Genomic DNA, 11244 nt, shown 5'->3' with positions numbered 1-11244 from the left:
GCATTGCCACCAGCAGTGGATGAGTGTTCCCATTCTTCTGCATACTCTCCAGCACTTGTAGTCTTCTGTTTTTTTCATAGCTGCCCATCTTATGGGAGTAAGATGGTATCTCACTGTAGTTTTGATTTGTATTTCCCCAATAGCTAGAGATTTGGAGCATTTTTTCATGTGGCTTTTAGCCATTTGTATTTCTTCTGTGGAGAAGCGTCTGTTTAAATCTTTTACCCATTTTTTAAATGTGTTGTTTGTCTTTTTATTTTCAAGATATAGGAGTTCTTTATATATGCAGGATATAAGTCTCCTATAGATATATGGTTACCAAATATTTTCTCCCATTGTGTAGGCTCTCTTTTCACTTTTGTGACAAACTCCTTTGAGATGCAGAGGGCTTTAATTTTGAGCAAGTCCCATTTATCTATTTGTTCTTTTGCTTCTCATGCTTTGGGTGTGAAGTTCATGAAGACAAAATCCTGTAAATGGCTCCCTACATTGCTTTCCAAAGTCTTTATGGTCTTGGCTCTTATATTTAGGTCTTTGATCCATCTTGAGTTGATTTTTGTATAAGGTGTGAGTTGGTAATCCTCTTTCATTCTTTTACATATGGATATCCAGTTCTCCAGGCACCATTTGTTGAAGAGGCTATTCTCTCCCAGTTGAGAGGGTTTGGTGGCCTTATTGAATATTATATGACTGTATATATGAGGATCTATACGAGAACTCTCAATTCAGTTCCATTGGTTAGTGTGTCTATCCTTGTGCCAACACCATGTTGTTTTCACTACTGTAGCTTTGTAGTATGTTTTGAAGTCTGGAAGTGTGATTTCTCCAATTTCATTTTTCTTTATCAATATGTCTTTGGCTATTTGGGGCCTCTTTCCTGTCCAAATAAATTTCATAGCTAGTTTTTCTAGTTCATTAAAGAATTCTGTGTTGATTTTTATTGGGATTGCATTGAATGTATAGATCAGTTTTGGTAGGATAGACATCTTAATAATGTTCAGTCTTCCTATCCATGAACAGGGAATATTCTTCCATTTATTTAGGTTTTTTAAAATTTCCTTGGACAGTGTTGTGCAGTTCTCTGTGTATAAGTTTTTTACATCTTTAGTTAAATTTATTCCTAGGTATTTGATTTTTTTATTTACTATTGTAAATGGTATTTGTTTCTTGATTTCCTCCTGAGATTGCTCATTATTGGTGTAGAAATGCTACTGATTTTTACGCATTGATCTTATAACCTGTGACTGTACTGAACTCATTTATGAGTTCTAGAAGCTTTCTTGTAGACTTCTCAGGGTTTTCTATGTACAGGATCATGTCATCTGCAAATAATGAAATTTTGACTTCTTCCTTTCCAATTTGGATGCCTTTTATGTCTGGTTCTTCCCTCAATGCTTGAGCAAGTACTTCTAAGACAATGTTAAATAGAAGGGGAGAGAGTGGGCATCCTTGTCTTGTTCCTGAATTTAGAGGGAAGGATTTTAGGATTTCTCCATTGTAAACGATGTTGACTGTGGGTTTTTCATATATATTCTTTATCATGTTCAAAAAATTTCCTTGTATTCCAATCTTTTGGAGTGTTTTTATCAAGAAAGGGTGCTGTATTTTGTCAAATGCTTTTTCTGCATCTATAGATATGATCATGTGATTTTTTTCCTTCAATCTATTTATATGGTGTATTACATTAATCAATTTTCTTATGTTGAACCATACTTGCATATCAGGAATGAATCCCCTTGGTCATGGCATATAATTCGTTTAATATGTTGTTGAATACGATTAGCAAGTATTTTGTTGATGATTTTCACGTCTAAGTTCATTAGAGAGATTGGTCTCTAATTTTCCTTTCTTGTGGTGTCTTTGTTTGGCTTTGGTACTAAGGTAATGTTGGCATCACAGAATGAGTTAGGCAATATTTCTTCTATTTTGATTTTTTGGAAGAGTTTCAGCAAGATTGGTGTTAGTTCTTTCCAGAATATTTTGTAGAATTCACCTGTGAAGACAACTGGCCCAGGGCACTTCTTAGTTGGGAGGTTTTTAATGACTGATTCTATCTCTTTATTTGTGATTGTTTTGTTAAGATCATCGATTTCTTCTTTTGTCAATGTAGGCTGCTTATGTGTTTCTAGAAATTTGTACATTTCCTCTAAACTGTCTTTCTTGTTGATATACAGCTTTTCAAAGTATCCTCTTATGATAGTCTTTATTTCAGTGGGATCAGTGTTGATATCACCCTTCTCACTTCTTATTTTGTGTATTTGCATCTTCTCTTTTTTTCTTTGTTAGTGTAGCTAAGGGTTTGTCAATTTTATTGATCTTCTCAAAGAACCAGCTCTTTGTTTTGTTTATTTTTTTGAGTGCATGCCTATTTTCTATTTTGTTTAGTTCTGCTCTGACTTTGTTATTTTTTTCTTCTTTCTTTGGGGTTAGTTTGTTGTTATTTTTTCACCAATTCCTCCACTTTTTCCGTTAGTTCTTCAATTTTAGCTCTTATTTTTTGATGTAGGAATTTATGGCTATGAATTTCCCTCTCAGTACAGCTTTTGCTGCATCCCATACATTTTAATATGTTGTGTTATCATTTTCATTAGTTTCATGGTAATTATTGATTTCTGTTTAGGTTTCCTCCTTGACCCACTGTTTTTCTAAGAGTGCGTTGTTTAACTTCCATATCTTGGTTGTTAATCTGGGCCTCTGGCCCTTGCAGATTTCCAGCTTCACTCCACTGTGGTCAGAGAAATTATTTTGCATGATTTCAATCTTTCTGAATTCATTGAGACTTTCTTTGTGGCCTAGCATGTGGTCTATCTTGGAGAATGATCCATGTGCACTTGAGAAAAATGTATATCCTACTGTATTTGGGTGTAATGTTCTGTACATGTCTATTAGGTCCAGATCCTCTAATATATTGTTCAAAGTCTTTGTTTCTTTATTGATTCTTTTTTGAGATGTTCTGTCCATTGGTGATAGTGGTGTGTTAAAGTCCCCATTAAAATTGTAGAGGCATCTATTCCTTCACTTAGTTTCTCCAGTGTTTGCCTCATTTATTTTGAGGCACCCTTGTTAGGGGCACAAATGTTTATGATTGTTCTTTCTACTTGAAAGTTTATCCCTTTAACTAATATGTAGTGTCCATCTTTGTCTATCACAACAGTTTTGCATTTAAAATCTATTTTGCCTGATATTAATATAGCTATACCTGCCCTTTTTTGGTTATTGTTTGCCTGTAAGATTGTTTTCCAGCCATTCACTTTCAATCTCCTTGAATCCCTGGATCTAAGATGAGTTTTCTGTAGACAACATATAGATGGGTCATATTTCCTTATCCAATCTTCCAATCTGTGTCTCTTAACAGGTGAGTTTAATCCATTGACATTTAGTGTTATTACTTTCAAGGAATTACTTATATTAGCCATATTTTCTTTGGATTTGTGTTTGTCTTATGTTGTTTGATTTTTTTTCTCTTTTTGTAGTTTTAGTTTTTCTTGCACTCTCCTCCAACTCTTTCTCTCCTATTTTTATCTTTCCTCCTGCAGAACTCCCTTTATTATTTCTTGAAGGGCAGGTTTCTTGTTGGCATACTCTCTTAGTTTCTGTTTATCTGTGAATATTTTGAACTCTTCATTATTTTTGAATGCTAACTTTGCTGGATAGAGTATTCTTGGTTGGAAATTCTTTTCTTTTAGTACCTTGACTATGTCATACCACTGCCTTCTTGCCTTCATGGTTTCAGATGAGAGATCGGCATTTAATATTATGGAGCCTCCCTTTTATGTAATGGTTCTCTTTTCTCTTGCTGCTTTTAGTATTTTCTCTTTGTCTTGTGCATTGGACAATTTGACAAGTATATGTCCTGGGATAGGCCTGTTGGGATTTATGCTGTTTGGGGTGCCTTGTGCTTTCTGGACATGTACATCCATCTCCCTCAATAGGTTTGGGAAGTTTTCAGCCATTATTTCCTCCAACACCCTTTCTGTCCCCTTTCCCTTCTCTTCTCCTTCTGGGATGCCTATACTGTGTATGTTTGTGGATGTTGCATTGTCATTCAGGTCCCTAAGTCCCTGCTGGATTTTTTCTATCTTTTTATTGATTAATTCTACTATCTGTTTGATTTCCGATCTACTAACTTCCACATCACTAATTCTTTCCTCTTCCTCTTCAAATCTGCTGTTATTTGCTGAGAGTGTATTTCTGATTTCTTGGATTGGGCTATTGATCCTCATCATCTCTGTGATCTTTCTGTGCATGATCACAATTTCTTATGTATACTCTGTCCATGTTTTCTTAATATGCTTAATCTCTTCCTTCCCTTCATTGAATTGGTCCATGATACATGTTTTGAGAGCTTTAATTACTTGTTCAACGTTCCACTTCTCTTCCTGGTTTTTAGTTTGTTCACTGTATTGGGCCATGTTTTCCTGATTATTGGTATGGTCTGTAGTTTTTTGTTGCTGTCTGGTCATCATTTTATCTTGTTGGGTTTATTCTGTAAATTATCTTCTTCATCTAGTCTTGGGGTTTAATTAGTTGTTGTTTTTGTGTGAATGTTAAGTCTTCTCTTTGTCACTTTTTTTTCTTATTCTATTTCCTTGTATTTGGCTAAGTTCCCTTGAAGGAAAATATTAGGTCCCGAGAAAGCAAAAGGGGTAAGAAAAGAAAAACATAATAGTAGCCTTGATAGTGAATGTTAGCAGAAGAACCATGTGAGATCTAGGAGAATGGATATAGAACTCATGGAAGCTGTATATAGTTATAATGGTAAAAAAGTGGAGTATCTATAATGAGATATTAAACAGAATATGGGGAGGGATATACTATGAATTAAAAGGCCAGTGTAGTCAGAAGAGAGGGAAAACGAAAAAAGAGGACAGTAACATAAAGAGTGAATAAATGACAGAAAACAGATTAGAGGTATTAGAGATAAAAAGTCAGAAATATTGGGGGCTAAACAGAGAGAGATGGAATGTAAGAGAAACAATAAATGATGGAGGAGAGAATGATGTAAAGGAAAGGGGATAGTGTTGGTAGCCAAAATCAGTACACACAGAAAAGAGAAAACTGAGGATGAGGAAGCACAGCAAATAAGAAATGTTGCCTGCAGCAGGAAAAAAAAAAGAGATGAAAGAGAGAAGAAAAAAAAAAGCAGAGAGAGGGGAGGAAAAAGGAAAAGGGAAAAAAAGTGCAGTGAGGGGGCGGGGGGGGGGGGGGGGAATAAAGAGGAAGAAAAACAAGAAAACAGACCAACAGAAAAAAGACCAGACAAGGCCTCAGGCAAAGAATCCTCTTTGCAATTGAATAAACTGCTTAGGAGTCTGACCTTCCCCCTTTCTCCTTTCCTCAATTCCTTCTCTCCCAAGGTAGCAGGAAGGCTGAGTGAGGGTTACTATAGGAAATTAAATGGGTCCCTGATGAACCAACTCACCTGAGAAACTAATTTCTTGAGAGAGTACCCACCCCTTGCCAGGAACCCTAAATATGCTATTGGAAGCCTGTAAAGCATGTCCTACTGTCCCTCTCCCTTAGGTGTGCTACAAGGGGGCTGGTTAATTTTCTGACTCCACTTTTCCCCCCAGACCAAGTTTCCTATCCCAGGGTGTTTAGGTAAATTGGGCTCTCTCATCAGATTTGCTTCTTCTCTATTCCTAGGCTCTCCCCAAGTCAGCTAATATCTCCTCCAAACTCAATAAAAGGGGGAGACCAGAAAATTGCACCTGCACTCCTTGGCCCCTCTGCACCTCCCACCTAGACTCTCCCACTTCTGGAGTTAGTCCGCCTCCAGAGGGTAGGGCAATGCTGAATTTCCAGGAGTGCTGGGCTTGGGAAAGAGGCCCGGGAGAATGTGGACTCAGGGTATTTAGTGTGGGCCGTGGGTACACAGGCTTGGGGTTCATGCCTTTGGGGAACACGGGGCTTGGAAACTCCGCCCCACGACCGGCAGTTCTCAGTGAACGCTGGGCTCTTAGCCCTAGGTGGGGAAGGATTTACCTTCCCACGGCTTCCGAGTTCAGTGTTAGAAACCCACAGTTCTACCTTGAGCAAACACCAATTCTGCTGCAGTCTTTCCAGCTTGATGTCCAGACACCTCCTGCCCTGCATGTTCCCGAAACAGCCTGCTCCAGTAGGACTCCGTCATCACACAGCTGGTCTTTTGTAAGAGCATCAGTGGCTTTTAGTATAATCACAATGTTGAAAATCATCATCTTAAAAAATTGTAGAACAATTTCATTACTCCAAACCCCTTAGCATTCCTTCCTCAGACCTATAGAACAACTAATATTTCATCTTTATGAGTTGATTTATTATTATTTATTTATTATTATTTTTTAAAAAGCCTGCCTTCCCCAAGCCCACCTCCAGCTCCATCTTGTGGGAGACCAGGCTGGACTGTGGTATGGCTGCCTGGGAGTCAGAATGTCATACCCAGGCTATCCTCCCACTGGCTACCCACCTTTCCTTGGATATCCTCCTGCAGGTCAGGAGTCATCTTTTCCCCCACCGGGTCAATATCCCTCCTTATCCTAGTGGCTTCCCTCCAATGGGAGGAGGTGCCTATCCACCAGCACCAAGTAGTGGCTACCCAGGAGCTGGAGGCTACTTTGTGCCTGGAGGCTAACCAGCCCCTGGAGGCTATCCTGGTGCTCCACAGCTAGGAGGAGCCCCATCTATCCTGGAGTTACTCCAGGCCAAGGATTTGGAGCTGCACCAGATGGAATAGCCTTTTCTGACTATCCACAGCCACCATTACAGTCCTATGGTGGTGGCCCAGCACAGGTTCCAATACCAGGTGGCTTTCCTGGAGGGCACATACCTTCTCAGTATCCTGGAGGACAGGCTCCTTACCCTCATCAGTCTGCTGCAATGACTCAGGGCACTCAAGGAATAATCCAACCTACTGCTAACTTTGATGCCTTGAAAAATGCAGAAATTCTCTGAAAAGCAATGAAGGGTTTTGGGACAGATGAACAGGCAATTATAGATGTTGTAGCCAACTGTTCCTACGATCAAAGGCAGAAAATTAAAGCAGCTTTTAAGACCATGTATGGCAAGGATTTAATCAAAGATCTCAAATCAGAGTTAAGTGGAAATATGGAAGAACTAATCCTTGCTCTGTTTATGCCGTCTACATATTATGATGCCTGGAGTTTACGGAATGCAATGAAGGGAGCAGGAACTCAGGAACGTGTCTTGATCGAAATTTTGTGCTCAAGAACAAATCAGGTAATCCAAGAAATTGTCAGATGTTATCAATCAGAATTTGGACAAGACCTTAAAAAAGACATTAGGTCAGATACCTCAGGGCATTTTGAATGTTTACTTGTATCCATGTGCCAGGGAAATTGTGATGAGAACCAGAATGTAAACCATCAAATGGCTCAGGAGGATGTTCAGCATCTCTATCAAGCTGGTGAAGGGAGACTGGGGACAGGTGAATCTTCCTTTAATATGATTCTTGCCACAAGAAGCTTTCCTCAGCTGAAAGCTACCATGGAGGCTTATTCCAGGATGGCTAATCGAGATTCGTTCAGCAGTGTTAGCTGTGAGTTTTCCGGATACACTGAAAGTGGTTTGAAGGCTATCTTGCAGTGTGCCCTGAACTGCCCTGCCTTCTTTGCTGAGAGACTGTACTATTCCATGAAAGGTGCTGGCACAGATGACTCTACCCTGGTCAGGATTATGGTCACTCGCAGTGAGATTGATCTTGTACAAATAAAACAGATGTTCCATCAGATGTATCAGAAGACCCTGGGCACAATGATTGCAAGTGACATGAGTGGAGATTACTGCAGGCTTCTAATGGCCATTGTGGGCCAGTAGAAGGGATTGTTTTTAAATAAATGGAGCTATTCATAGTTTATTCTTCAAAGCAGTGACTGATCAGCATGCAGCAATATCAACCATCATCTAATCAAAAAAGCTTCTTACTAAGGACTGTGTCAAGGTAGTGTACGCAGTTTGCACATGCTGTTATTGCCTTAATTCTAACGTTAATTTTTTTCTCTACATGCGATCAATGTAAAGCCATATCACAATGATGTAGTAATAATGTAATGTTTGTAAAGCACAATTCTCACTGCTCTTATACTAATCAGGATGTCAAATTGAATAAAAATCACACCAATCTCTTTAATTTTGTGTGATAATATTGAATTTGAAAAAAAAGAGGCTGCTGAAAGTTTTGCCTTTTATATTCCTACTCAGTCTATGGGACAGTTATAGTTGGTATGTGCCAAAACTGTATTAATTTTTTAAAATATGCAACTAAGAGAATAATTTTCATCTTACTTTGTATAAATTGGTATTAAATACTTAAATACTTAAAGAAAGTTCATCATGAAAAAAAAAATACTTAAAAAAAAGACTGGCTATCCAGTCAGTCACAAGAGGAACCTGTCCTCTGTCCTCAGGGAACTTTCCTTACAGATGGGAAAATAAGCAATAAGTAAGTATAAAATTAACAAAATAATTATAGTTGTGACAAGTGGATAAAGGGTGGTCATGATTGGGAACTACTTCAACTAGAGTGTTCAGGGAATGTGTCTCTGGACATGCACATTTCAGCAGAGGCGTAAATGGTGTAGATAAATCAGTCATGGGAAGAATTGCAGGGGTGGGTAGAAGCATCCTAAACAGAAAAAATAACACCTGAAAAAATCCAAAGGTGGGGAAGAGGGTGGAGGGATCAGAGGACAAAAGGCAATGGTGCGGCTGATGCCTTGTATGTGGGGAGAGAAATGGGAGAGAAGGGAAGCAGGGCTTGGAATACACAGGTCATGAGAAACTGACAGCATTTTAAGGGGAAGGAGGATGTCATGATCTCATTTAAGTTCTTCCAATAATATTTGGTGAGGGTGAGGAGGATATATTGGAGGGAGCCAGAGAAGAGAGAGGGGGACATAGTCTTAGTTTGCTAGGGCTGCTATAACAAACACTGCAGACTAGTTGGCTTGAACAACAGGAACATATTTTCTCATGGTTTTGGAGGCTAGAAGTCGCAAAGCAAGATGTCAGCAGGGCCATTGTTTTAGTTTGCTATAGGCAAACTGCTAAGGCAATATACCAGAAATGGGTTGGCTTTTACAATGGGGATTTATTAATTTACAAGCTTATAGTTCTGAGGCTGTGAAAATGTCCAAATCAAGGCATCAGGTGAAGCTTTCTCCCCAAACACATGGCTGCTGGTGATCCTGGACTCCTGTCACATAGCAGGGCACAATGGCAGCATCTGCTGGTCTTTCTCTTCTCCTCTGGACTCTGGTGTTCTCAGCTTCTGGGCCCCCCTTCTGTGGCTTTCTCTCTCTTGGGTTCCATTGATTTCAGCTTCTTGTTCTCATGGCTTTCCCTCTCGGCTTCTGTGGGTTCCTCTCTGAGCTCTGCGGTCTTTTCTCTCTGTTCTGCCTCTCCATATCCATCCTGTTTAGAAAGGACTCCAGTAAGAGGACTAAGACCCCTCTGGGGCACACTTTAATGAAGTAATCTGATCAAAGGCCCTTGACTGAAGTAATTTAATCAAAAGGACCCACCTACAACAGGGTCTCACCCACCAGAATGGATTAGCTCCAAGTACATGATCTTCTGGGGTCCACCCAACTTCCAACTGTCATAGCCACGCTTCCTCTGAAGTCTGTAGCATTCTGGCGGTAGCTGGCCAGCAATCCATAACTCAATCTCTGCCTCCATCACGTGGGCCTTTCTCTCTGTCTCTCTTCCCGCCTGTCTCCTACAGACTGTGTCCAAATTTCTTCTGCTTTTAAGGACCCTAGTCATGTTGGATTAAGGGCCTACCCTTATCAAGTTTGGTCTCATCTTAACTACTAACACCTTTGAAGATCCTTGTTACAAATGAGTTCATATCTACAGGACTCAGGGTTAGGGCTTGAACATGACATTGTGGGGAACTTGATTCAATCCCTAAAAGTCAGGAAGCCATCACGGGTCCCAGGGAGAGGTCTGTGACTTGGTGCCCAGCAGAGGAAGTGGAGATAAGGAGTTGACAGATTAGAGACATATTTTGCAGGCAAACCAATGGTATTTTCTGCTGAATTTGATTGGAGATAGATGAGGAACAGAGGAAACGAGGATGATGTTGAGGTTTTGTTTTTTTAAGAAATTAATCCTTTAAAATTTTTTTTTAAAAAGATTTATTTCTTTCTCCCCACCTCCCTTGTTGTTTGCACTTGCTGTGTATGTTCATCTTCCTTGTTTTCTTTTTAGGAGGCACCTCCTTGAGCAGCCACCTCCATTCTCTGCTTTGTTGTGTCTCTCATTGTTTTTCTTCCCTGCATCTCTTGTTGTATCATCTTGTCATGTCAGCTCACTGCACCTGCCTATCACATAAGCTCACTGTCTTCTTTAGAAGGCACTGGGAACCTTTGCTCCCTGCTTTGTTTTGTCTCTCTTTATGTTCCTGCTTCTTGTGCTCTGGTTGTATCAGCTCACTGTGCCTGCCCATCACACCAGCCTGCTCTCTTCTTTAGGAGGCACCAGGATCTGAACCAGCAACGTCCCATGTGATAGGCAGGAGCCTAGTTGCCTGAGCCATATCTGTTACCTGATGTTGAGGTTTTGATGTCATTAACTGGATAGTGGGGCCATTTACTGAGAGGAGGAATCCTTAGGAAGGGAAGGATTTAAAGGAGGAAACCAGTAATTTAATTTTGTAAAAGTCTTAAGTTTGACAGAGGCAGAAAGATTAAAGTTTATCAGGGGATACAGGGAAAAAGGGGAGTTTTTACTGGGAGAGTACAGAATGTGTGCAAATAAAAATTAATAGCGAAAACAAAATCTAAGTTTGAGCCACATAGTGGCTGCCGTGGTGCACTGCACAGACCCCACTTCAAGACTGAGGTGCTCAATTCCCACCTGTCAGAAATGGTGGCTGCTGATGACTCAGAGTTGAGTATGTCCCCAGGAATTGCCCTCAGCAGAAGGGAGCTGCTGCTCAAGATTATGCCCCATTCCTCTTGGGCAGTTCACAGCCAATGCTGTACAATGACCTGTCTCTTCGCTTTAATTTGAGACAACTTTGAGGGGTCATTCCAGTTCCAAAGCTCCCCACGTGATCAGCTGAGACTCTGTTGTGACTGCATCAGAGTTCAGTATTTTGCTAAGCCCCATATCTCCCATATCCGCCATGCCCCATATCCTGCTATGCCCCATATCTTCTTATGCCCAAGATCTCCCTATGCCCAATCCTGCTTCTCTCATTCCATCAAAGGCATTGGTCCCAAGAGCACCTCCCAAGAA

The 11244-nt window shown here is 40.2% G+C and overlaps 1 pseudogene; it reads left to right on the top strand.

The window, feature by feature from the left end:
- The first annotated feature begins 6411 nt into the window (after nt 1-6411).
- Nucleotides 6412-7931, top strand: LOC101413647 (annexin A7 pseudogene; annotated as a pseudogene).
- Nucleotides 7932-11244: the final 3313 nt, after the last annotated feature.

Source organism: Dasypus novemcinctus, chromosome 3 (genome assembly GCF_030445035.2).
Source record: "Dasypus novemcinctus isolate mDasNov1 chromosome 3, mDasNov1.1.hap2, whole genome shotgun sequence".
Classification (NCBI taxonomy): domain Eukaryota; kingdom Metazoa; phylum Chordata; class Mammalia; order Cingulata; family Dasypodidae; genus Dasypus; species Dasypus novemcinctus.
The sequence above is the reverse complement of the archived record's forward strand: the minus strand, read 5'-3'. Positions and strand labels throughout refer to the sequence as shown.